The sequence below is a fragment of the Lissotriton vulgaris genome, chromosome 3_1 (assembly GCF_964263255.1).
Source record: "Lissotriton vulgaris chromosome 3_1, aLisVul1.2, whole genome shotgun sequence".
Taxonomy (NCBI): domain Eukaryota; kingdom Metazoa; phylum Chordata; class Amphibia; order Caudata; family Salamandridae; genus Lissotriton; species Lissotriton vulgaris.
The window spans coordinates 1,720,948,178-1,720,975,333 of NC_141689.1; positions in this window are offsets into that span (position 1 = coordinate 1,720,948,178).

Sequence of the window (27,156 nt, forward strand, 5' to 3'; positions counted from 1 at the left end):
ATTGTAGTTAAACTTCCCATGAAGAGTAGTTCTGGAAACTCGCCCGAGTTCCAAATAGCATCAGCAAACAATTGCATTAACAATTGTTGAAAGTTAAGCTAGGAAAATAGTCACAGCAGTAGCTGTAACGGTTAAAGAAATTATACACCCACAAAGCAGAAGGGGGCAGAAATCACTGTCAGCAGTAGCTCACAGCGAATGGGGTAAAGAGGCTAAGGAAAAAGGATGGTCGCAGAACAAATAGCCTTGACCAATCAGGACTTCATAAAACTCATAGGGCCAGATGTAGGTGGCCAATTACCGGTCGGTAACGGCCGATTTTGGCCGTTACCTACCGGTAATTGGTTTTTGAGATGTAGGGACCATTATTTTACAGAATCTGTAAATTTACCAAATCCGTAAATTTACCGATTCTGTAAAATACCGAATCGGTAATATTACCGATTCGGTAAATCCCAGATATAGGTAGCACTGTTTACAGAACTCGGTATTTTACCACCCAATACAATTGGGTGGTAAAATACCGAATTCAGGTGTACATGCACATCTGTGCATGTGCACCTGTGCCATGTGACACACAGACATGCCCTTAGGGCATGTATGTGTGCCACATGTCACACAAGCCTGTACTTGGGGTGCTAGAGGGTGTCAAAATGACACCCCCTGCATCGTTGCAGGATTCGGTATTCCCATTGGTTCCTATTGGCTTCAAGGCCCATAGGAATCAATGGGCAATACCGATTCGGTATTTACCGAATCGGTAAATACCGAATCATACCGATTCGGTAATTCTAAAATAAGAATTACTTACATCTGCCCCCTTCCTATTTACCTACTCTTAAATACCGAATCAGTATGATTTGGTATTTAAGAGTCGGTAAATCGGAATTACCTACATCTGGCCCTTAATGTGTACTTCAAAATGAAAGCGTGAGGTGTAGCTGTAGTATTCAATTATTTATTATTTTAATGTTTATGGTTTGGACAATGGTTTTTAGTATGTTCCTTTAAATACTTGTAGCCATTTGAATGTGTTGATTCTATATTCTAATTCAGAGTTGTAGTGGATTACTGTTTGTTCCATTGCTAATCAGTTTCCACATATCTTCTGATGTTACCAGACGTGCTCATTTGTATGGAATAAACTCAATCTTCAACCTTTACTTTTTGGATTCAATTGAATGATACTACAAACATTTTGGCGCCGATCTGAGATATTTTTTTTTTTAAGAGAAATTTATATATTTTTTTCATTTCTCTTTTTTGACTTTGCTGCACAGAGATCTATCTTCAAATTGGTATTTTCTTTGTGAATAATTTCGTCACAGGCTTCAGACCGGGTGAACTATTGTCTTCAAGCATTTTCTGAAATGAACAGATCATAGGAGGAACAGATCGGAAGGTTTCTGCTGCTGAACCCTCTGTCACTCGTACTTTTGGTCTATTGATTTTTACCGACTAATCAATTTGAAAGATTCCTGTGAGTATTTCTGTATTTTTTTTTCAAACGTAGTTTGTAAGGATTTACACTCAGCAACCTCGTGTTGGTATTTGAATTGCTCACCGTTGCCGACTGCATCTGCATCCTCGCGCTCCTGCCTGGTGCTCTGCATAGCAACGCTAATGTCATGCACTTGTGCAGTAGTCACGTTGCGCTGTGTTTACTCGTCAATGTTGTAATTTAAAGGTCACGCTTCTCGACCCTACGTGCCGCCATCTTGGATTCATTTTTTTTTTCTCTTCATTATTTCCGAGCACATCTGGAGTTTATGTACCAATTTTTTTCCTGTTGCATGTCCCTTGCTCATTGCACCATCAGGATTCAAGCAAGCCGGGCCGAAGAGGCTGAAATGCCAGAAACCGGTCCCCGGTAGCTTGTTTCCTTCCCAGTGTAAGAATTGGCTTTTGTAGTTTGGTTTGCCCTGTTCCCATCATGCACTGGGACAGGAACAGACTAATTTGCATACAGCCAGGTTCTGAAACTGGGATGGTGCAGTGAGCTAAAAAACTGTGTTGGATCTAGCCCTGATCTCCTGACTGGGTGAGAGTATTCTGTTTAATTCAGAGACTCTGTCCCTCACCACCCCTTGTTGTAAATAATTTTGTCCACCCTAAGCGTGGAAGGGTATACTCAGATGTGAGTCCCTTGCTCATTGCACCATCAGGATTCAAGCAAGCCGGGCCGAAGAGGCTGAAATGCCAGAAACCGGTCCCCGGTAGCTTGTTTCCTTCCCAGTGTAAGAATTGGCTTTTGTAGTTTGGTTTGCCCTGTTCCCATCATGCACTGGGACAGGAACAGACTAATTTGCATACAGCCAGGTTCTGAAACTGGGATGGTGCAGTGAGCTAAAAAACGGTGTTGGATCTAGCCCTGATCTCCTGACTGGGTGAGAGTATTCTGTTTAATTCAGAGACTCTGTCCCTCACCACCCCTTGTTGTAAATAATTTTGTCCACCCTAAGCGTGGAAGGGTATACTCAGATGTGAGTCCCTTGCTCATTGCACCATCAGGATTCAAGCAAGCCGGGCCGAAGAGGCTGAAATGCCAGAAACCGGTCCCCGGTAGCTTGTTTCCTTCCCAGTGTAAGAATTGGCTTTTGTAGTTTGGTTTGCCCTGTTCCCATCATGCACTGGGACAGGAACAGACTAATTTGCATACAGCCAGGTTCTGAAACTTGGATGGTGCAGTGAGCTAAAAAACGGTGTTGGATCTAGCCCTGATCTCCTGACTGGGTGAGAGTATTCTGTTTAATTCAGAGACTCTGTCCCTCACCACCCCTTGTTGTAAATAAGTTTGTCCACCCTAAGCGTGGAAGGGTATACTCAGATGTGAGTCCCTTGCTCATTGCACCATCAGGATTCAAGCAAGCCGGGCCGAAGAGGCTGAAATGCCAGAAACCGGTCCCCGGTAGCTTGTTTCCTTCCCAGTGTAAGAATTGGCTTTTGTAGTTTGGTTTGCCCTGTTCCCATCATGCACTGGGACAGGAACAGACTAATTTGCATACAGCCAGGTTCTGAAACTGGGATGGTGCAGTGAGCTAAAAAACGGTGTTGGATCTAGCCCTGATCTCCTGACTGGGTGAGAGTATTCTGTTTAATTCAGAGACTCTGTCCCTCACCACCCCTTGTTGTAAATAAATTTGTCCACCCTAAGCGTGGAAGGGTATACTCAGATGTGAGTCCCTTGCTCATTGCACCATCAGGATTCAAGCAAGCCGGGCCGAAGAGGCTGAAATGCCAGAAACCGGTCCCCGGTAGCTTGTTTCCTTCCCAGTGTAAGAATTGGCTTTTGTAGTTTGGTTTGCCCTGTTCCCATCATGCACTGGGACAGGAACAGACTAATTTGCATACAGCCAGGTTCTGAAACTGGGATGGTGCAGTGAGCTAAAAAACGGTGTTGGATCTAGCCCTGATCTCCTGACTGGGTGAGAGTATTCTGTTTAATTCAGAGACTCTGTCCCTCACCACCCCTTGTTGTAAATAATTTTGTCCACCCTAAGCGTGGAAGGGTATACTCAGATGTGAGTCCCTTGCTCATTGCACCATCAGGATTCAAGCAAGCCGGGCCGAAGAGCTGAAATGCCAGAAACCGGTCCCCGGTAGCTTGTTTCCTTCCCAGTGTAAGAATTGGCTTTTGTAGTTTGGTTTGCCCTGTTCCCATCATGCACTGGGACAGGAACAGACTAATTTGCATACAGCCAGGTTCTGAAACTGGGATGGTGCAGTGAGCTAAAAAACGGTGTTGGATCTAGCCCTGATCTCCTGACTGGGTGAGAGTATTCTGTTTAATTCAGAGACTCTGTCCCTCACCACCCCTTGTTGTAAATAATTTTGTCCACCCTAAGCGTGGAAGGGTATACTCAGATGTGAGTCCCTTGCTCATTGCACCATCAGGATTCAAGCAAGCCGGGCCGAAGAGGCTGAAATGCCAGAAACCGGTCCCCGGTAGCTTGTTTCCTTCCCAGTGTAAGAATTGGCTTTTGTAGTTTGGTTTGCCCTGTTCCCATCATGCACTGGGACAGGAACAGACTAATTTGCATACAGCCAGGTTCTGAAACTGGGATGGTGCAGTGAGCTAAAAAACGGTGTTGGATCTAGCCCTGATCTCCTGACTGGGTGAGAGTATTCTGTTTAATTCAGAGACTCTGTCCCTCACCACCCCTTGTTGTAAATAATTTTGTCCACCCTAAGCGTGGAAGGGTATACTCAGATGTGAGTCCCTTGCTCATTGCACCATCAGGATTCAAGCAAGCCGGGCCGAAGAGGCTGAAATGCCAGAAACCGGTCCCCGGTAGCTTGTTTCCTTCCCAGTGTAAGAATTGGCTTTTGTAGTTTGGTTTGCCCTGTTCCCATCATGCACTGGGACAGGAACAGACTAATTTGCATACAGCCAGGTTCTGAAACTGGGATGGTGCAGTGAGCTAAAAAACGGTGTTGGATCTAGCCCTGATCTCCTGACTGGGTGAGAGTATTCTGTTTAATTCAGAGACTCTGTCCCTCACCACCCCTTGTTGTAAATAATTTTGTCCACCCTAAGCGTGGAAGGGTATACTCAGATGTGAGTCCCTTGCTCATTGCACCATCAGGATTCAAGCAAGCCGGGCCGAAGAGGCTGAAATGCCAGAAACCGGTCCCCGGTAGCTTGTTTCCTTCCCAGTGTAAGAATTGGCTTTTGTAGTTTGGTTTGCCCTGTTCCCATCATGCACTGGGACAGGAACAGACTAATTTGCATACAGCCAGGTTCTGAAACTGGGATGGTGCAGTGAGCTAAAAAACGGTGTTGGATCTAGCCCTGATCTCCTGACTGGGTGAGAGTATTCTGTTTAATTCAGAGACTCTGTCCCTCACCACCCCTTGTTGTAAATAATTTTGTCCACCCTAAGCGTGGAAGGGTATACTCAGATGTGAGTCCCTTGCTCATTGCACCATCAGGATTCAAGCAAGCCGGGCCGAAGAGGCTGAAATGCCAGAAACCGGTCCCCGGTAGCTTGTTTCCTTCCCAGTGTAAGAATTGGCTTTTGTAGTTTGGTTTGCCCTGTTCCCATCATGCACTGGGACAGGAACAGACTAATTTGCATACAGCCAGGTTCTGAAACTGGGATGGTGCAGTGAGCTAAAAAACGGTGTTGGATCTAGCCCTGATCTCCTGACTGGGTGAGAGTATTCTGTTTAATTCAGAGACTCTGTCCCTCACCACCCCTTGTTGTAAATAATTTTGTCCACCCTAAGCGTGGAAGGGTATACTCAGATGTGAGTCCCTTGCTCATTGCACCATCAGGATTCAAGCAAGCCGGGCCGAAGAGGCTGAAATGCCAGAAACCGGTCCCCGGTAGCTTGTTTCCTTCCCAGTGTAAGAATTGGCTTTTGTAGTTTGGTTTGCCCTGTTCCCATCATGCACTGGGACAGGAACAGACTAATTTGCATACAGCCAGGTTCTGAAACTGGGATGGTGCAGTGAGCTAAAAAACGGTGTTGGATCTAGCCCTGATCTCCTGACTGGGTGAGAGTATTCTGTTTAATTCAGAGACTCTGTCCCTCACCACCCCTTGTTGTAAATAAGCATGTTTCATGTAAGTCATTTTTAATGGACATATTATTATTTATTCTACAAATACTTTTTGAATAGGCAAAACGTGTCAATTTTTACTATTTATGAAACAAAGTAATACTGTTTTTAGCTGCACTGCTGATGTCTGTCTATACTACTACTGCACTTCGGTGTGGATACAATTATAATTACACTACTTATTGACTGTACCACTACTACAAACAATAACCTCGTACTGTACTATTTAAGGAATCTCGTACTTCAACTGAATTATTATTCTCCTTCAGTATTGTCATGAATAATATTTCTACTGATACTACTGCTTCGACTTCTATGTCGTCTTCTTCTTCTTCATGCATTAATATCAATTTAAGTACTCCCAAAGAATTCCTAACAGCCACAGGTGAACCTGTGGGTAAATGGACTGAATGGAAAGAGTATTTTCTAAACTATATTGCTACTCTCGAAGATAATGTCGGTACTCTTTCTCCTGAAAGGAAACATAGAATGCTCCTACAAAGTCTTGGCCCAGAAGGTTTGAGGGTATATAATCAAATGCAAAAACCTGAGAGGGCTGGTGACTTTGACGTTTCTAAAATAGCTATTTTAGATATAACTGAACATTATTCACCACAGTTTGCATTGGAGTTACTAGACGTGCATTCTTCAAGAGAAAACAACTACAACATGAAACTGTAGAAGAATATGTTGCCCAGTTAAAACTTTTAGCCGCGCATTGTAAATTTGGTGCATTACATGATGAACTTATTAGGGATCAGGTTGTTGTGTGCATGAGAAATAAAAGTATTCAAGATAGACTTTGGATTGAGGGTGAATCCAGTCTTAAGGGTATTATCACGCTTCTCAAGAAAGCTGAATTGTCTAAAGCACTTTCTGAACAATCTGAAAATTCCGCTTCTTTGGTCAATAACATTTCTGAGCAAAAGAAATACAAGGTTTCTTCAAAAAAAGGATTTAACAAGAATTTTCAAACTATTAAGAATGTTCAGGCCAAATCCACCAATTATAAATCTTTCAATAAATCTAAGTCTAATCAAATGGATACTCCTACCTTTGCATGCTATCGTTATGGTGACAAGAATCATAACACTAGTAACGAGAAATGTCCAGCAAGATCAGCAAAATGCTCTAATTGTGGTATTTTGGGCCATTTTTCCAAAGTTTGCAAGAGAAAACTGTTTCAACGAGCCAAAGTCACGTGCATTACTGATACAAATTCATCTGATTATGATTCGGATTTGAACAATTCTGCTAATTGTAATGAAAACAAGCAATGTAATATTGTTCTTAACCTTGATGATAATGAAAGGAGCAAACCATTATGCATTGTAAATTTTGGTGATATTCCTTTGCAGGTTGCCGCTGATTCTGGCTCTCCTTTTACCTGTCATTGTCTAACCCAGGGTGGTGTGGAGTGCAAAAAAACGATGGATTTGGGCCCAGATCTTTGGACTGGGTTGAATGTGTGACATTGATCCACATTCGGTCCATCACCTGTTTTGTTTGCAATCTCCTTTTACCATCATAGCCAAAGGAAGTCTGGGAAAAAGAATTGGTTAATGGTTTGGGTCCACACTTAGAACCTATTGATATAAAGCCAGAAAGTTTTACAAGGGATAAAATAGATATGTTGGGTTATCTTACTTTAGTGTTTGAATTCAAAAACCGCATCGCTATTTGCAAATTGTATATTGCTCATGATGGCCCTTCTGTTTTAGGATGGAAAGATCAACGAGCTTTGCATATTATTTTGGATCCCAATAGTCCTGAACAAGTCCTTGTCACGGGTGAGAGTGAGGACACAAATAATTGGGTCCTTAAAGAGTTTCCAAATGTATTTTCAGGTAAGATTGGTAAATTTAAAGGCTTCTCTCGTTGCATAAAATTAAAAAGTGATGCAATTCCTAAAATACACAAGGTGCGTAATATTCCCATGATTGTTAAGGATGAAGTCAAATTTGAATTTTTTAAAACTACAAGAAAGTGGTATTATTGAACCTATTGAAGCCACCGAGTGGATTTCTCCATTGGTCGTGGGTAGACGAGCCAATGGAAAAATGTGCTTGTGTGTTGATTTGAGAAATCTTAATAATAATATAATAATTGATCAATACCCCTTACCTAGAATCGATCAAATGTTGTCTTTAACCAGCGGTACTAAATATTTTTCAACTCTGGATTTATCTTCAGCGTATCACCAAATCTCCTTACACCATTCTAGTCGTGATTTGACCGCATTTTGCACTCCTTTTGATGTTTTCGTTTTCGTCGCATGCCATTTGTAATGGCATCTGCGGCTGCAGTGTTTCAACGACCTATGTCACAGCTTTTTGGAGATATGCAAGGTGTCATTTTTTTCAAGATGATATCCTTATAATGGGGAAAAATTCTCAGCAACACGACTCTAGATTAAGAAAGGTTCTGAATGTTTTTAATGAAAAGTGTCTTACTGCTGAAATTTCAAATGCCAGTTTTCTGAAAATAGTGTAGTGTATCTCAGACATGAGATCGGTGCACAAGGCATAAGGCCAAAGACCAAATTAGTTAGAGCCATTTTAGATGCACCATCACCTAAATCTAAAGATGATTTAAGATCGTTTTTAGGATTAGACGAATTTTACTAAAAATTTGTCTCTAACTTTTGGGAAAAAACATATCCCATGAGGAATCTTTTAAAAAACAAGGTCTCTTTTATTTGGTCTGATGAATGTCAGCAAGCTTTTCTTATAATCAAAAAAGCTATTTGCAATGCTCCTAACCTTCAAGGTTTTGATCCATGTGCCCATACACTAGTAACTACTGATACGAGTTCCAAGGGCCTCAGAGCCGTTTTAACTCAAATCTCTGAACATAATCAGGAAGTAGTGATCGCATTTGCTTCTAGATCTTTGACTCCTACTGAGGAAAAATATTCCGTAATTGAAAGGGAAATCTTAGCTGTTGTCTGGGGGTTGGAACATATCAGGACATTTATTTGGGGTAAGAACTTTTGCGTGAGAACTGATCACAAACCACTCACCAAACTGCTTACAACTGAAGGGCTCAACAAAGCTACAGCCAGGATTGCAAGACTTTCCATGCGGTTGCAAGATTTTTTCTTTGAAATTTGTTATGTTCCAGGAGGTAAAAATGTCATAGCAGATTTTTTTAGCAGGTTTTCTTTGCCCATTATTGAATCTGATCAAAATTCATGGAATGATTTTTCTGTTGCAAATGTCATGTCCAATGATAAAATGTTCAATAGTATTTCTCAAGAGCAGTGGTCTAAAGCTGACTCTGAATATAATATGTTGAATGATGTTAAATCCAAAGTTACTAACGGGTGGAGTAATTTTTGCAAAAAAGATCTCACTGATGAATTGAGAGGATTTTGGGAGGTAAGAGACTAACTCCCAATTTCTGATCAATTTCTTATCAGAGGAGATCAAATAATTCCCCCTTTATCCGTTAGAAATCAAATCATACAATTGTCTCATGAAGGTCATCCTGGTATTTCTTGCACCAAATCCAGGGTGAGAGATCAATACTGGTGGCCAGGAATGGATAGTTACATTGAAAAAATGGTTAGATCTTGTATTAATTGTGAACTTTCTGAAAAAATCAAAGAAAACTTTCAATCCACCATTAGGAGAAGTTACTGCTCCAAATCTTCCATGGAAAGATTTGGCTATGGACATTATGGGTCCTATTAACTGGTTTGACGAATCTGTGAAATATATAATTGTGCTTGTTGACTTGTTTTCAAAATGGTTTGAATTAAGAGTAGTTGACAAAGCATGTTCCACTAATGTTGTAGATTTCAATGCTTGTGGTTTGGTTTTTAGTATGTTCCTTTAAATACTTGTAGCCTTTTGAATGTGTTGATTCTATATTCTAATTCAGAGTTGTAGTGGATTACTGATTGTTCCATTGCTAATCAGTTTCCACATATCTTCTGATGTTACCAGATGTGCTCATTTGTATGGAATAAACTCAATCTTCAACCTTTACTTTTTGGATTCAATTGAATGATACTACAGTAGCATAGCATAGCATGCGCATAACTAGGATAGCGAATATTAAAAACACAAAAAACACAAGTATCAATCCATGCTGGTGTTAGGTCATCTCAAGCTAATGAAAAAGGACCGGCCCGTAGTCTGCTGCTTCTTTCTCTATTCCCAAGGTAAAACATATAAAAAGTCAGCAAGGTGCTGCCTACAAGTCGTCTCCTTAGTTGCTAACATTCATGTGCGTTAGAATCCCTCTGAGATCCCACGAGAACCCAGTAGTCTAAACTATTAGCTATTCAGAACTCCACTGCGCGACAATTAACTATTCTAAAGCAGAAACATTCTAGTTGAAACTTTACTGAATTTACTGCTTAGCATTCGTTATTGTGAATATGTGGCAGCTAAAATCTAACTAAATACCATGAGAACATGTAGCCTAGGAAGGAAAGTGAGCACATTCTACGAAGATGACATGCCTAATGAAGTCCAACGAGTTATTTTTTTAACGCAGCACAGTTCAGCATCTACTAAAAGCTTTTATTTAAGAAGAAAATCAAAGGAAAGGAAAATAAAGGGCGGGGGAAATGAATGAGATTTAGTCTGACCTGACCATGTAATTACAATAGAAATGAGTTCTTACTACAAAAACAAATTCATGCAACACGTAGATTTGCACGTTTAAGAAAGGGCATGTTTTCCTACATTTTATTCTTTAAGCATTCTCTGGTTGGGAAAATTAGGACGCTTATTTTAAGCTTAATTTTCCTGCTTTATCAGTGGCATAATTCAGCCAACATCTCTGTCACCCAAATAACTAACATGTCTATGAATACCAGATCAGGAATGTTTACAATACTTCAGATTCAAAGTACATCACACTGGTCTCCCAATGAACTTCATGAACCAAGCAGGATCTGTGGCATCTGAAGGCCCAAAAAGTCAAAAGCTATAAAAATCCAAATGAATACATTATATTGTATCCCATCTCTGGTTGTAGAATGTGATTTGTGCTGTTTCTACCCAACTTTACATTTGTCATATTAGACACGTGTGCTGTATTTTTAGCTCCTGAATTTCTATCTCGGTTGACAGTGAGCCCATTTTTAAGATAGTACAAATCCAAACTACATTTATTAGATTTTTATATTTCATAGGCAAAGAATAACACTGCACAACCCTACCACAGCTCTTCATCTTAATATCAGTTAACAAATTGCTAGAAGTTAACGTGCCTGAACTCCAGTGATAAAGTGCACTGTTGTTTATCACTTGGGTGCAGACACCCTTAGTATCACATTTTGGATGCCTCTACTGTTTAGGGCGGTGCCCTTTAATCTCCCACACAGCACGACGCAGGATTTCGCCCACTGTGATAAATGAACTTTGACTGCTGGTTTGGCAATCATAAAAGTAATTTTGGCGAAGAGTTGTAATGATATGTTTAAACGTGGTTAATATATTGTCGTGACGTAGAAATATAGCAGTGCTCGTCATTTGGTGTAAAAGTTACCTTTTAAAATTCTTACAGAAACAGAATAGTTTTAAAACAGTGTACAAAGACATTAGAACAAAAACCCAACTCTTATAGTGAATCGTTAAAATACTGCACATTTCTTGGAAATGGAACATTAGAAAGTGCAATATGTTTAATGTGTTAATTTACAGAGAAGCCATGCCTGTTTGAAGGCAGTCTTTAATCGCAGTTTTATTTTTCAGAGTGCCACTGTTAGTAAAATCTCCAGGTGTTTTTTGGTTTCCCTCAACAAAATGGCAGTCTAGTTCATTGCGCCATCTCCTTCAAATATCTCGTAAAAGAGCTGGGCACATCCCGCCCTCATTCCGGCGCCATCGCCACAGGCAACGTCGTTGTGTTTCCTAGTAGCTAAAGGACTCCTGCGCCGCACCTTCAGATCAAAAATGCATTCTCAAATTATTTGATGTGCTCCTAACTGTGGAATTTGACAGGTAGCACATTATTCAAAACATATTTGCTGTTCTGTTTGTTGATGGAAATAGTAACTCGCTGGATTACACAGAAGAGCGCAGTCTGCCATTTGTGTTTCGAAAGTGACGTTATTAATAGTGACAGACCGGCAAGGCAAGCAGGAGGGGTGGCGGACGGGAGACCTGCGGTCAGAGCAGTCTTCCACCTGCTGGTTAAATCCCTGTTCCTTTGGAACACACACGCGTCACGCGCGCGCACTCACGCATATTTGAATACATGTACACGCACACGCACTCCTGAGCTGACACAGGAATGAATACAGGCTTACAGTAAACAGGTGCACGCACAAAGACACCCTCATATAATAACGCAATTCCTAGTTAAACTTTTCAGCAGCATGGTATATTTATTTTGCTGTGCTGGTCTTCTATGAATGTATACTTTCTAAGATATATGTTATTTTGACTGTGCCAGACATGTATTGTTTTTAGTCTACATTTTTCAGTAATATCGATTTAACCCTGCTCTCTACTATCAGATTCCATTTTTCCTACTTGTCCATTGCCTGTGCTTTCAATTGTGTTTATATGTTTTTTAAGTAGCGAGAAGCTAGGCTAGTTTATAGCACTTGTTTCGCAACATGAATAAAATATATGAACAGACAAAATTGCGTATATCTACATTTACAGGCAGTCACCCATCAACCTTTTTTTTTAAATTGCATCGATTTAAGAAAGCTTTTAAATCAGAAAACAGACATCAGTGCCACTATTAGGCGAGTTACCGATTTATTTTCCTTCAGAGCAACGCTGTAACCGGGCATCTGTCGACTTTAAAAACATACATTGCTAATCTAGTGCAATTGTCTCATGCTTTTCAGCAAAGGATTGTTTGGTGTAAAAAGAGCCGCATGAGTGTTTCCAAGCTGCTGCAAGGAATGGTTCTAAGGTATTATTAATTTGGGGGAAGACTGACAAGCCAGGCAAAATTGTTGAAGGTGTATATATTAGACACAGAATCCTTGAGTCCCGGAGCTGGGAGAAGATTAAATATTTCAAAGAACAAGTCACTCTGTGTTGATCCCTTTATGTTACAGGATTGTAAATATGTAAATGGATGTATGTTAAACAATTGCTGCATGCTAAGTTGTTATTCATGTCAGAAGTGATTCACTTGAATCTTCTTTTCTCTTTTTCTTCTTATCTTAACAGGCGTTAATAATTATTTTCGTAACCAGCCAATTATTATTGGTCCTGATGATGATTTTGTTAGTATAGGGGCAAGGGATCGAACGTCGACTTTCCAAATACAGTGTCTCAAATCATACCATTGTGTTATTAGATTGCTGTCACTGTCACTGAGCTTGCAGTACTATGTATTAAGATGTAAGCCACGTTCTGCTCCAAAAGTTATTGTCCGAAAATCTATTTTGTCTTTCATCCTTTCTCTTTACTTTTTCCTTCCTTTACACTGGGTGCAGGACTGTGCCCTTTTATTCCTGTGTGTTCTATTTCTATTAATTCAACATTTATCAAATAAATATTCCATGTCCGACTGGACATTGGATTCAAACTTATAGTACTCATCGTGGTCTATAAATGAATTTGCTTGCACCATTTTATAAACTGGGGACCATTGTTCTTTGAAATAACCAATTACCCGTGGTCCGCAGTGATCCTATCGGGTTCCCTTGTTTTGTTTAAATCAATCGGGAGAAGAATGAAGGCAGCCACTTGTATTTACACAATTTCGTGTCGCTCAAGCTAATTTAAAACCGAAGGGGGACTGGGGGGAATACGACCGCAGGATAGACTAGGACAGACTTAAGAGAGCCTTAAGACAGACTTAAAACAAACTTAAGACAGACTTAACCTCATCACTGCGGCGTGAATTCCGCCGCAGTGCTGAGCATTCCAATCGCGGGCGTGGTCATGACGGCACCCGGCCGTCATCAGCACACGCCCACCGTGATGCATGTCGGCCGGTAGCCGTCATCAGCATCGAAGAGGTTAAGACAAAATCCTAACGTTACTACTATTAAATGCCTTCTGTGAATGCCAAAAATAGTAAGTTTAGGATTTTGTCTTAAGTTAGTTCTGTGAATCGGGGCCCTCTGTGCTGATGAGACCTGCACACCTGCACAAGGGTTGAAATGTCATTGACAACAATACATCCAACAAACTTTACATCATTGTAGAAAACATCTTGAACTGAGCATTGTTTATTGTTGTAAAAAAACACACACAAGCAATTAGTGATTTCAGCATGTTTTCTCAGTTCTGTTTGTGGTTTCACACTATGAACTGAGTACACATCGCGCAATAACTCACTGTCCACAAATTCTTTATTAGCAAGAAAGGCCATTTTATTAAGACAGGTGAAAATTAAATATTTTATTCCAACACATCTTGTCATATATCAGATAAAACAAATTAAAAATTAATTTAGCCTGCCTACAAAACTAAACCCCAACCAAACCCAGAAAGGAACTAACTCCTGTTGAGATCCCCCTCATGTCCTTCCGCTGTGTACCCCACCTCCCCCCTTTGAGGATGGACAAACCGGCTCCAGGCTGCCCACCCCCCAGAAAATCCGCCAACCAGGAAAACCGAACAGAGTTTTCCTGCCCCACCAAGGAGAACCTTCGTCTGCTAGAGCACCATATCTGTTCTTGCCAAATCTGTGCAATAAAATCCAGTAACTCCAAGAAATAAAATGCTTGCCCCATTGGAGACAGGTGGCCACCATCCGCACGAAAAAGATGTCCCTCAGTAATCTGTATATTAGGGTGAGATAAAACAGTAATCCCTTTACCCCCGCAGAAATGACTCATAGCTCTATTAAGTTTCCTTCTCACCTTCTCCAAAGCTACATGGTTTCTTGCTCCTCTCTAATGCAGCCGCAGTATGAATTCTGTCCACACCACAGTTGTGCACACTTACTTTTCTTTGATGACAGACGGATCCAGTTTCATCAATTTGATCAGAGTCAGGCCAGATAAGTCTACAATATCGTTCTCTCCAAGGTGATTGACCAGTGAGTCCGGAGGGCCCCCTTTTGAACACATCAAGGACAAGACTGGAAAAAAAGCCTCCCAATGCATTCCCCCCTTCCCATTCCATATCACCTCATAGTTAACACTTTTGAGTCCCAGCGATCTCCCACAAATTTGTTGCTCAGCATAGACCACAGCCCATTTAGCGAAGTAGTGTCCAACTATCCAAGTTGTCCTCTTTAAGTGTGTAAGCCTGTCAATCGTACCTAGATAGAGAAAGAAAGATTAACAAGGGAAAAAGAAACACTGGAATCATTTCCTCACATACTTTTCGCAACATCTGAACCTCCACCTCCCAATTCTACGTATTGCTGACCAGGACCACCCCAATCTTGCAGCTTCCGTGGCCGCACCAATGCGAAAGGAGTGTGTTCCAAAATGCAGCGGATTCTTACCCAAACAAAGGGGCACCTTCCGTAATACTGCCAACAACTGAGCAACTAAAATCGGCCTCCCTTGGACATGACAAAATATGTACCCAGGTGTGAAAAAAGAAGAAGCCTGGAAAACCTCCCATTCCCTAACAGGACAACAAATCTCCATACCATTCTTATTCAAGAAAACCCATTTCCCCCTGCCCAATTGATCAGTCTTAGCCCTCAACCAAATCTGCAGCCCGTGGCCTTCAACAAAAACTTCATTACTGTGTAGGCCTACCCCATTCCTCAAAACCAAGTAACTCATAGGCCCTAAATGCCCCAAAAAAACAACCACAAAAACATTACCAAACTTACCACACTCAAATGCATCATAGCAGCAAGATGGCAACTTCAACAGCATCCTCTGCAGCAACTCAAAAGACACTGTCTTTTGCAACTGTTTGCCACCAGCCTGTTCCCTGCCCAACCCCTTAAGAACCTTCCTTACTAAAACCCCCCTCACCGGATCCCTACCCCACTGTAACTGGCCCTAAAAAGAAATGCTGGCCAATTTGCCAGAAATAGTAGTCTGAGAAAGACCTTTATCTATAAAGTGCAAAACGAAATTCAACAAAAACTGTTCTTCATCAACCAACCTCCCATGTGAGAAAAACCTGTTACCATAACTCAAGAACTCGTTCCAGGCTTGCTGATAACTTCTTCTGGTGGATTCTGCCACAGATTGCTCTACCAACTGGACAATTCTCATTCCCCCCATGCCCAGACGCACTGAGGGATCTGCGTCTTGTTGGATTTTGCCCCAGGAGCCTGCCTGCGGAATTTCACCCACGGAAAACGAGACAGAGCGTCTGCTATACAATTATGTACACCAGGAATATGTCTCGCTTTAAAAATAATGTTCTACTGTAAACACTTGAGCACATAGTGGATACATTTGCGATAAAACCATTGGAGCTTCAGGCCACTATGACTACAACAACACCTGAAACTACAAGAACTAGGGTCAAGGAAAGCAAATCCTCCTCCAGTCCCAGAGCCATATCTAATGGCAAGGAGGGCTTGGACCAACCAATCTGGTCAATTGACGATCAACAAATATGCTCTATAATAAAGAAAGGCAAGCAAGAGAGTGCACCGGGGCCAAATGGCATCCCGCAGGCGATCTATAAAGAGGATCCTGAATTCTGGGCACGCAAATTTAATCTTCTATTCCAGTACATTAGCAACTCTGGTTGTGTGCCTGAAAGTTGGAGGGGTGCTATCATCAACCCCATCTATAAAGGCGGAGATCGCAAAAATCCATCAAACTACTGCTTAATTGCCCTGATTGATGCAGAGGCAAAATACTATGCATCCCTGGTGCTAGCCGATCTGGTACAGTGGTCTGATATGAATAGCAAGGTCCCGTTAAACCAGACAGGGTTTCGTCGCGGAACTGGCACAATGGCTAATGCAGTGGCGCTGTGCATGATTGGCGAAAGCAGTCTACTTAACCATCGGGAACTATATACCTGCTTTGTCGACTTTAAACCGGCATTCGACCGTGTTAATAGGAATTTGCTATGGGCCAAACTGAAAAAGCAGGGCCTGCCGGAGTCAATCCTAACGCCGATCATTGACCTGTATAGCAACACCTGGATGCAGGTAAAAATCAACAATGGGCAAAGGCTAACCAGGAAGATACACACCTTTGATCGGTTGAAGCAAGGTTGTGTGCTGGCTCCCCACCTCTTCTATTTATTTATGGCCGATTTAACACCAAGGCTCGATTTGGTCAATGCCCACCCGCCTCGGCTGGGGACGCTTTGTGTAACTCACCTATCTTACGCCGATGATGTGGTCCTGTTAAGCCAGACTCGAATAGGCCTGCATCGGCTACTACATGAGCTGACCCGCTACACAAAACAGAATATGATAGAAATAAACTGCGCGAAAACAAAAACCATGGTCATAACCCGACGCCACAAACCACCACAAACATTTACTATAGACAATGTCAAACTTGAAGCTGTGGGAAGTTACAAGTATCTCGGGATACTGCTGGATAAGCGTCTTACCTTCCAGGCACAATTCAACAGCATGGAAAAGAAGGGCATGGCCCTAATGCATGCCTTCACGAGCTTAGCTACCAAACTCAAAGGTCCTTTGGTCTCGCCATTGCTAACAATAATTAAAGCTAAACTTATTCCAACTATAGTTTACGGGAGCATATTGCACCATGGCAAGAGTGCACAACTTTTGGATAAGGTGCAAATGAGAATTTACAAGCGCATCTTTGCGCTACCACGTAAAGCATCCCCGGCCCAGGTAAGACTGGAACTGGGCCTAAAATCTCAAGTGCTACTGAGGAAGTATGAGACCATAAAATTCTGGTATAATGTCTGGATGTACCAAGAGATCATGCTCTATCGTGCTATGTGGGAAACCATCATCAAATGTCCAAATTCAAACTATGCCAAGTACCTCAAAATCTCATTGGAATCAACAAATCTGTTTGAACTCTGGGAAACCAAGCTCCAAGTACCCCTATTCAAACAGGTGGTCAGGAAGACAGCCATCAAACACTCATTTTTGGATGACAAAATAGCTTTCAGTCTCAGGTCACATGCTTGGATGACCATCCAATCATACAAAAAACTAGTGCCGGCGCACTACCTGGACCTGACCTTTTCGCCTTATATCAAACATAAATATCTTAATATAAGGCCGGGTAGTTTGCCAACCAACGCTGAGCGTCCGAAGTGGAAACCCCAAGAAAGTGAAGGGTGCGGGCTATGAGGTGCGGCAAGGCAAGATTTTACCCACCTGATTTGCATCTGCCCGGCTCTCATACAGGAACGTCGGAATTGGTTGAAAGCCAAGTTCAAGCATTTTGGAACACGTACCTGTAGGTCTGTGATTATACAAACATTGTGTACCACACACCCCCAATTCATTTGCAGATCAATCAAATTTATCGAACATTTTGAGAAAAAGCAAAGATTATTGGCAAAATCTTGACCATGGACATTGTTTTACCCCAGAAAGACATTTGTTTTTACTACCAATTTTAAATTCTATTACTCTCACATCAGTTTGTTTTTAGTATATTATCATATCTGTATTTTTGTAATGGTTTTAACTAACTATACAATAAAGTTTCTTCTTCTTCTTCACTTGAGCATGAAAGCACGTAACAGCCGCAACACTCGCAAATCCCTGGCCTTCTGTTTGTTGATCAACTCTACCACTGCCAAATTATCAACGTGGAACAAAACTGTTCTATTCTGGAATTCCTTGCCCCAAACATACAATTCAAACAGGAGCAGAAAAAGCTCTAGAAAGGCTATGCTGCGCCCCTGCTGACACCAATGTAATGGCCAACACTCTGCACACCACCGCCCTTACCAGAAGATTCCAAACCTTTCGCACCAGAAGCATCAGTGTACACCTGCACTTGCCAAATCATATATTCATCCGCAAAAAACAAAGATTCTCCATTAAAGTCCTTAAGAAAAGTGAGCCATATGTACAGATCTGCTCTGGCCGCAGTGGAAATGCGCACTCGATGGTGTGGGAAATACGCCCCAGACAATGACATTCCAAGCCTCCTACAGAATGTTCCTCCAGCTCTAACCACCCGGCATGCAAAAATCAGGTTTCCCAGCAGTTTCTGCACCTTCCTGCGTTCCAGCTTACGCTCCTCTAACACTGAGGACAAGAAGGCTGAAATGTCCTGTACTTTCTCCGCCGGCAATCTCGCCACCATTTCCAAAGTGTCTATTTCAATCCCAAAAAGGTCAGTGTGGTACTAGGACCCTCAGTTTTGCCATGTGCCAACGGCACACCAAGCTCCAGAGTCATGTCTTGGAAAATGTGTAACGCTTTGAGATACTGCCCTGAATTCTGAACGCCAATGAACAAAAAATCGTCCAGATAGTGACAGACAAGCTCATGTACACTAATGTAGGTAAAATGCCACTGTAAGAAAGTGCTGAAAGTCTCAAAGAGCGCACAGGATACTGAACACCCCATGGGCAGAACTTTATCCACATAGAAAGCACCCCGGGAATGCATACCCAGCAGACCAAAGTCAGAAGGATGGATGGGTAAAAGCCTAAATACCGACTGAATATCACTTTTGGCCAATTGCGCTGCTCTGCCCGCTGATCTCACCAACCTCAATGTGTCATCCACAGACACGTAAGACACACTAGAGTCCTCAGTTGCTATGAAGTCATTAATCGAGGATCCTTCGGGCCAAGACAAGTGATGTATGAATCGGAACTCCCCTGCTTTCGTTTTGGGCACTACCCCCAGAGGAGACACAATCAAGTCAGGCATTGGACAATCGACAAAAGGACCAGCAACCCTGCCAGCTGCGACTTCAGCCCCCAACTTCTGCTGAACAACCTGAGGGAGTTCCTTAGCGGACTTCAAGTTTGTCCGACCACCGACTCTGACGTGGACCCTGGTAGCCCGATCCTAAAACCCTCTTTGAAACCCTAGAACAATCTATTGGCAGCTTCAGTGTCAGGATATGCAGTCAGCCACTGCTCCAATACCTCCAACCTAATTGGTGTATGAGCCCTTTGGGACAAGCTGAAAGGACTGGCCTCTCCCCCTCTTCCCTCATCCCTGATCGGCAAAACTCTGGCCTGGGAAACATTGCGTGAGGGGGTGTCACCCTCCACATTAGGAGCACTCAAGCTTGTATCTACAGAACTGCCTACTGCAAAAACCTCTGTTGTAATTCCAACAGGCCCCAAAAACTGCAGCTTGACCCGTGCCGCTAAACCCCGCCCCAGACTGGGCGGGGCGATATTGAAAGGGCCCGTACGATACTGGCAACCCACTTGCAGTGGGAGTAGTAGCAGGTGGTTGAGAAGACGCCATCCCTTGTAGCCATAACTCAGAGTCCACATCACCCCTGGGTCTATCGTTAAAAACACTCATGCGAGCTCGAAATTCCTCATCATATGACAGCCAAGCATAATCCCCAAAATAGCTCTGAGCTTTTCTGATAATATCCATATACTTAAACATGGCAACTGCTCTGTCCTGGTGTTTTTCACAATATATGCAAGCATATATCAGAAAAGCAGACGTCCAGTTCTCAATCATTTTAGGGACCCTAGGATGCCTGGCTAACTCCCACTCCTCCTCCTTTGACCCTTCCTTGGCCTGAATGTCACGATGTAACAATTTAAAAACATCAACAAATTTGTGATGCCAAATTCTGCTCTTAGTCTTGTCTGTCAAATGAGAGCCTAAAGGCATCCCAATCCCCATGTAAGGCAATGTTTTGTGTATATTTTTATCCTCTTCCACTGCTTCCTTCTTGTCTGATTCCCCCTCCGTAGTTCTCTGCCCAATCCATTCTGCAACACCACCCTCCTGCACCTCTTCCCGTGAATGTCCCTGGTGCCCTTTCCCATCCAGAACCTGATCCATGACCTTGTCCCCTCCAATACCAATGGACCTAGTAGATTTTTGTGAAGGACCCCCCTGCTGACAAACAGACCACCATCCGGCCTTACCTTGTGGCAGCTGCAAAGCTCTCGCATGAAAATCCAGAGGGTCATCCCGTTGTGCAGAGGTAGCGAAGATGCCTTCCCAATTGCTCGGTCCGCACTTGACACCTGCAAAAGACTAAGCACATTGGATTTCCCTGAAACACCCCTCTTCTCCATCACCGTAGCCAATACATTCTTTCCAGCAGTGCCATCATCCCCATCTCTTACTTCACCCTATTCCAAATCATCGCTGTCTGCGTCAAATATCAAATGTTTTCCATCATCAACATAATCCCCACTTTCCCCGGGCAGTTCCCAATCACCAACCCCACCATCATAAAACTGCCATTGCAAGTCCTTCGTAACAGGTGCGTTGTCCTTAATGGCAAGGAAATCCGCTCCAGATCTCCTGTTGAGGTTCTGTAAATTACGAATTTGTTCGTGCTCAGCCTCCATTTTGTAGACGCCGCAATTTTCAGTTGCCCTCACTCAGGCAGCACGGCGAGCGCGAGGTTTCTGTCATTTCTGCAGATATGTGTCAGGTGGCTTCCTTGCCTATGTTTACTAACGAGTGTCAGGGTCTGGCCGAGTACACTAATTCCTGTCTGAGCTGATTAATCCCCGTCCGGACTATTTGTTGGTTCACACCATTCTTTCCTTTAAGTTATCTTATCTGTTGTCCTTCGCTACACGTCTCGTGCATTCTCCTGTTTCACGACTGTCCTTCTAAAACCTACAGCTGTGTTTTCTCTACTCGTAAACTGAATTGTGTGGATTCATTTGTAATTTGCTTAAAGGGTCTATTGATAAACATGAACCGGGAACTTGAGTTGCTTAGGACTTAAAGCATTGTTTGTAACATTTGCCTATGTCTCATGTTCTTGTGTGATTGCATTTTACATTGTATTATAACGTATATAAACCTGTGCGCCACGGAGTTAAGTGGCAGTCTCTTTTAAACCTCGTTATACCAACGACTTCTAAGACCACTGTACTAGCTGCAGCTAATAAATACAATCTTCTACGCCAGACGAAGAGTCCGTGTCTCTGTATTTGACAAGGCAGGTGAATCCCGGGGATTTCAGGCGTACCCTGTGCCCCCGGGCCTTAAGGCTACGGTTCTCCAACATACCTTAGCATTCTCCCTGACTGAGCTGAGGCGTGCTCAGCCCGCAACTTCCTCTTGCCAACCGTCAGTTTTGAAGACAAAACTGGGACCATGCCCTGCAAGCCGCTCAAACCTGATTTCCCTGTACCCAAAAACCCTGGCGCAACCCCCACTGTGCCGCCCACCTTAGTCGCCGACTCACCACCCACACCCACCCACCTACTTGGGGGTCCTGCGCTATCATCTGTGGGGTGACACCAGAAGGCATTCCTTGCTGACTTAAAAAACATTCAGGGCTGACCAGCTGCTGTGTTGACCTATATGCCGCATCCCCCACCTGAACTGTGGGCCCTACCTCTATCTGAGAAGGGACTTGTACAGCTTCTCCAGGTGCCCTAACACCAGACTACAACACCCCATCTGTACAAGTGGGTAATCCTACCCCGATGCCCAACCACGTGGGCCTCCTGGGTCACAGCTGCAACATGTAAAGAAGGCAGAGAAGGAGCAGGGCTCAGTATAAAAGGCTGCCCATGCACATTTAACCAATGGGCATCACCGGGCCACGTAGCCCCAGTTTGCATGGCACACTGTTCACCCTGACGCTCCAGCATACTGTCCCCAGCATTCACAACCACTTCCACTCTCCTCCCCCGCCTCCCCTTCAAAGCAATTTTGCCCCGCAGAGCAGCTCAGCCCAGCACACCGCCCTTCGCGTGGTAAACATTCCCCAAAGACCGCCCCCGCCTCCCACCCACAACCACACGCTTCCCGGTCACAACGCGAGCAGCAGCACATACCTGCTCATTCCCGGTGACCTCCGCTGGGGCTGAAAAGTCTCCATCGCCGGCGCCGCCACTCCCTGCTTCGCGCCTACTGGAATGGCGGCAGAGCAGTCATCCTCCTCGTCAAGTTGCGGAGATAAACACGCAGCCACCGCCCTTGCAACACCTCAAGCGGCCTTCCTCGTGGAGCACGTGAGCCCCACCCAAGCTGCCCCTGGGATGCCGGGCTGTAGAAGGTTGTCTCTGCATGCAGCGCAGAGAACCCTGATGGCCTCCCTAACTTTGTCCGACACCGCCATACTGACGCCATGGACCCTAGAAAAACGCGCAATAAGAAAAAGGTACAAAAGCGTATGCCTCCGCCTCCCGCCTCCCACTGGCACAGTGTCTTTCCCGCCCCGCCTGGTCCCCTATAAATAAACTTCCCCCGCCCGCATGCCACTCTACCCTGCCTTGATCCCCCTCACCTGGTGGCCTGTTCCAATGCGCGAATTAACCCAGGGGGATAGCGGCTCGCGCCCAGCTCCCCTGGGTCCCCCCATCACTGAAAATGTGAGTTTTTCAATATTCATTTATTTATTTATTTTTTAAATTTGTAAGGCGCTACAGCTACCCAAAAAGGGTTTCCCGGCGCCGAGACACAGCATAAGGATGTCAGGAGAAATTACTGGCTATTCTTGTTTTTGTTCGAATAGCCAGGTCTTGACGTGCCTTCTGAACCTGATATGGTTTTCCTCCTTTCGAATGAAGGGAGGGAGTGCCTTCCAGAGGGATGGTCCAAGGTGGGCGAAAGATCTGCCTCCCATTCTTGCCAATTTAAATCTTGGTACACAGAAGTTGGCAGCTGATTGCGAGGGAAGATTACGCTTGGGAGTATAGGGGTGAGCCAGAGCTAGAAGGTATTTGGGTGCAGTACCTGCTTTGATTCTGAACATGTAGTTCAGGGCTTTAAAACGGATTCTGCTTTCTACCCTGAGCCAGTGGAGTTCCCGACGGTAGCTCGAGACTCCGGAATTTTTAGGGATTCTGCACAGTAGTCGGACTGCGGCGTTCTGGACAAGTTGTAGTCGACTGACCACCGCTTTGTTTGAGCCAAGGTACAGAATGTTGCCGTAGTCAAGCCGTGATGTTATGAGGGCATTGACTATGGTCTTTTGAGTGGAAGAGGGCAGCATCCAAATGATTTTCCTCAGCCATTTGATGATGGTAAGGCATAGGCCGACAACTTTGTTGGCCTGTTGGCTCATGGAGAGGGAGCTATCCAAGATGACTCCCAGATTACGAACTTGAGTCACTGGGGTAGGAAAACTACCCATCTGGTTAGGCCAGTGTGAAGGATTCCAAAGATCTTGACATTTTCCTAAGAGAAGAATCTCAGTCTTGTCTCCATTGAGCTTTAATTGGTTTCTTGTCATCCAATTAAGGATGTTTTGAAGCCCTGATTTGAGGAGAGATGGGGATGTCGGACAGGATTCAGATAGGGAGAATATAATTTGGGAATCGTCGGCGTAGGTCATGAGGGTAAGTCCAGATTTTTCGGCTAGGTCAGCTAGGGGTCTGAGGTAAAGATTAAAAAACAGGGGACTCAATATAGATCCCTGTGGCACTCCTTGGGGGGCATTAAAGGTGTCGGAACAGGCCAATGAGGATGTTATTTGGAAGGTCCGTTCCGCCAGGAAGGATCGAATCCAGTCAAGCGCTTTTCCATGGACACCATTTCTGTATAACGCCTTGATGAGAGTTTTGTGGGATATGGTGTCAAAGGCCGCGCTCAGATCTAAAAGCACGAGCGCGACCGTCTGACCTTTATCGAGGAGATTCCGGATGTGTTCCGTAACTCCTAGAAGGGTGGTTTCAGTCGAGAAACCAGCCCTAAAACCCGATTGTGAGGGGTGCAGAAGCGAGTTTTCTTCTGCAAAGGTGGATAGGACCGAGTGGACGTGTCTCTCCAAGCATTTGGAGAAGGCAGGGAGCAGGGATATGGGTCTGTAGTTGGCTGGACTTTCCGGATTTGCTGTGGGCTTTTTTAGCAATGGCGTTATCATGGCGTGTTTCCAGAGGGTCGGAACTGTAGAAAGTTCAAACGAGGAGTTAAGCGTATCTAAAATGGTTTCCAGGGAGTGATCGTCCAGTTGTTTAATTATTTTAATCGGAATCGGATCCCTGGGGGAGCCGGACTTGATGTTCTTAAAAATGTTTTTCAGTATATCTACCGAGATGGGAGGCCAGGCTTCCAGGCAATATATATGCAAGATACGATTTTGTAATCTTTAATATCATTTTTTATACAAACCATTAAGTTGTTTTGTTCTCATGGAATAGCATTAATTGCATATAGCTTTTGAACTGACTACTGACCTAAAATGTGCTTAAGGATATCCATGTGAATTATTGTTTTCAAGTATCACAAAATTACCCAGGTTCACATGGGTTTAAGGGTAGCTCTTATTTTCAAGCTATTGCATATAAAATAAACCACACCTGTAGAAGATTGGAGTATTAGTTGAAGATGTGAGAATCCAACTCAAATATAAATCAAAACTCTTGTCAGGGGGGACCATAAAAAACAGTAAATAAACCTGTGTTTAGAACCCTGGTTGCTTGGCACAAAAGCAGTTTGAATAAACTTAGAGGCAGTGTAAAATAGTTATGCAGTATTCAAGCAGTTAATTAAGTGAAAACACAACACGAGGAAAACTCTAAACCAATTTAGAAAAGTAAACGAAATGTTAATAATAAACATGACACTAGAACGAGAAAAATGTAATCAGTAGAAGCAGAATTATGACTTTCAAGTGTAAGGTTGAAAATAGCAGCAAAAAGCGATAAGACCCAACTGTGGTCATCTGCTTGCACCTAGCCAGGACAAAGTATAAAGTTAAGGCTGATAGAGCATGGGTCGGATACAGGGATCAGGTTTGTCCCACAAGTTTTAACTTTTAATTTAGTCTCAGGAATGGAAGCCAAAACTCCTCAGCTGGACAAGGCAGCAGGCTGTGACCGAAGAGGGCTCCTTGCCATCAGCTAGCCACTGGATGATGTTGTCATGAAGCCGTTGACTTTTGGTGGGAAAACTCAGAGGGAGACAAAGTTGAATTTCAAGCCCAGAGAAGGTCACTCATTGGCTGAACACTTGTGTGCCTTCATCCGGTCAAGATTTCTACCTTCGGACTGGGTCACTTTTTTGAAGATTCGATTCTTCCAACCGTGCAAGACTGCAGGCTGTAACCAAAGAGGGCTTTTATGGGGCCGGACACCCCTGAATGGGAGCAACCTTGATCTTTGGCTTTGCAGCAATCTCCTTGGTCAGATCTGTGGTTGGTCCTGCTCCCCTATCGGTTCTCAGAGCAAAAAGTTGGCAAATGACGTCCGAGAGACGGAGGACTGAGCCTGCCGACGGTGCAGCCACAAATGCATTCCTGCGCATAGCACACGCAATGCCTGCACTAAGCTGGGTGAAGCGTTTGGGGAGGCTAAAAGAAAAGTAGAGCATGACACCAGAACAAAGATATCGACTTTGCCTGACCCCAAGATGGCGATCCCTTGGGAAAAACGAGCGAGAAGGGAGTGAATGATCTCACAGGGAATACTGATTTGACAGGCAGTATTTTGCTGTGGAAAGTGACGAATCTCAGTTGGCAGAAGGAAACATAGACAGGAGAGCAACCATAGAAGAGTAGGAGAGGAGCCTTTAGGGAGGTACCCACCTGACCCCAAGATGGAGACCAGGGTCTACGATTGATCTGCTGACGATGGAGCCAATTCAGCATGGCCGATATTCGGTGGTGATGTCTGGATGGCTGTGGAACCAGGGAGTACTCTGAGTCAGGTCAGCAGGAGAGATAAATAGCGGTGGGCGACAGCCATACCGCACAGAGAGTATGAATACGTCAGCACCTATAGTGGACTTCGACCAGATCTCGCTCATTTCCCTCCCCTTCCACCCCCATCAGACTCACCCATCATGACATTGAACCTGTGAATCTTGCCACCGACCATAGAGACTTAGCATTTTGGCTGATGCCCGGTGGAGCTACCTTGATAGCTATAGAGGAGCTGGCTGTGGACGTCCCCCTCGGCCGTCACCTACCCAGCCGGATATTGGGCAGACTTTTCCTTCGTCTCTCCGCAGTATCTCCCTCCTCATTAGCCTTTTTTTAAATTATTTTTTTAGTTTTAGTTTATTAGAAGGAACAAAGAGAGAAAAACAGCTGCAATCCTGCACATCGTCCCACGCAGGGGGCATAAGTATAGGCAGTTAGCAATGGTATTGAGCAACAGCAGGCTGCCATCGAGCAGAACAGGAGGGCAGAGCCACAGGACCAAAAAGCAGTTTAGTTGCGAGCACAGTTCAAAGGGTCCATCGAGCCAGCCAAGCAGCTGTAGGAGTAGCAGCCGCCTGTGCACATATTCTATCATGTCCAGCTACGGTAGGCCTTAGCATCTGTGTGGGTGCCTCAAACAATAAATTAACAAAAGACAATATCCCCCCCCCACCCTTCCCACACCCCGCAGTGGTGGTGACAACAACATTCATCAAGCATTCAATGTGTTTGCACTATTAGACCTGAAATAGATGGAGCACACGTATGGAGGATGGACAAACTGCAGATGGTAAACCTTTGGAAAGAAAACGGACCAAGGGGCCCCAGCGGAACTGGAAGTTTTTGAAGTTACCCAGGAAGATGTCTGCCACTCGTTCCATGCTAAGTAGTTTCCACAGTTTTGCGTGCCAGAGGGAAATCGCCGGAGCCTCCGTTTTTTTCCAGGCTGAGGCCAGGGTAAATTTGGCGGCTCCAAGACATAGCCATAGGATTTGTTTATCCG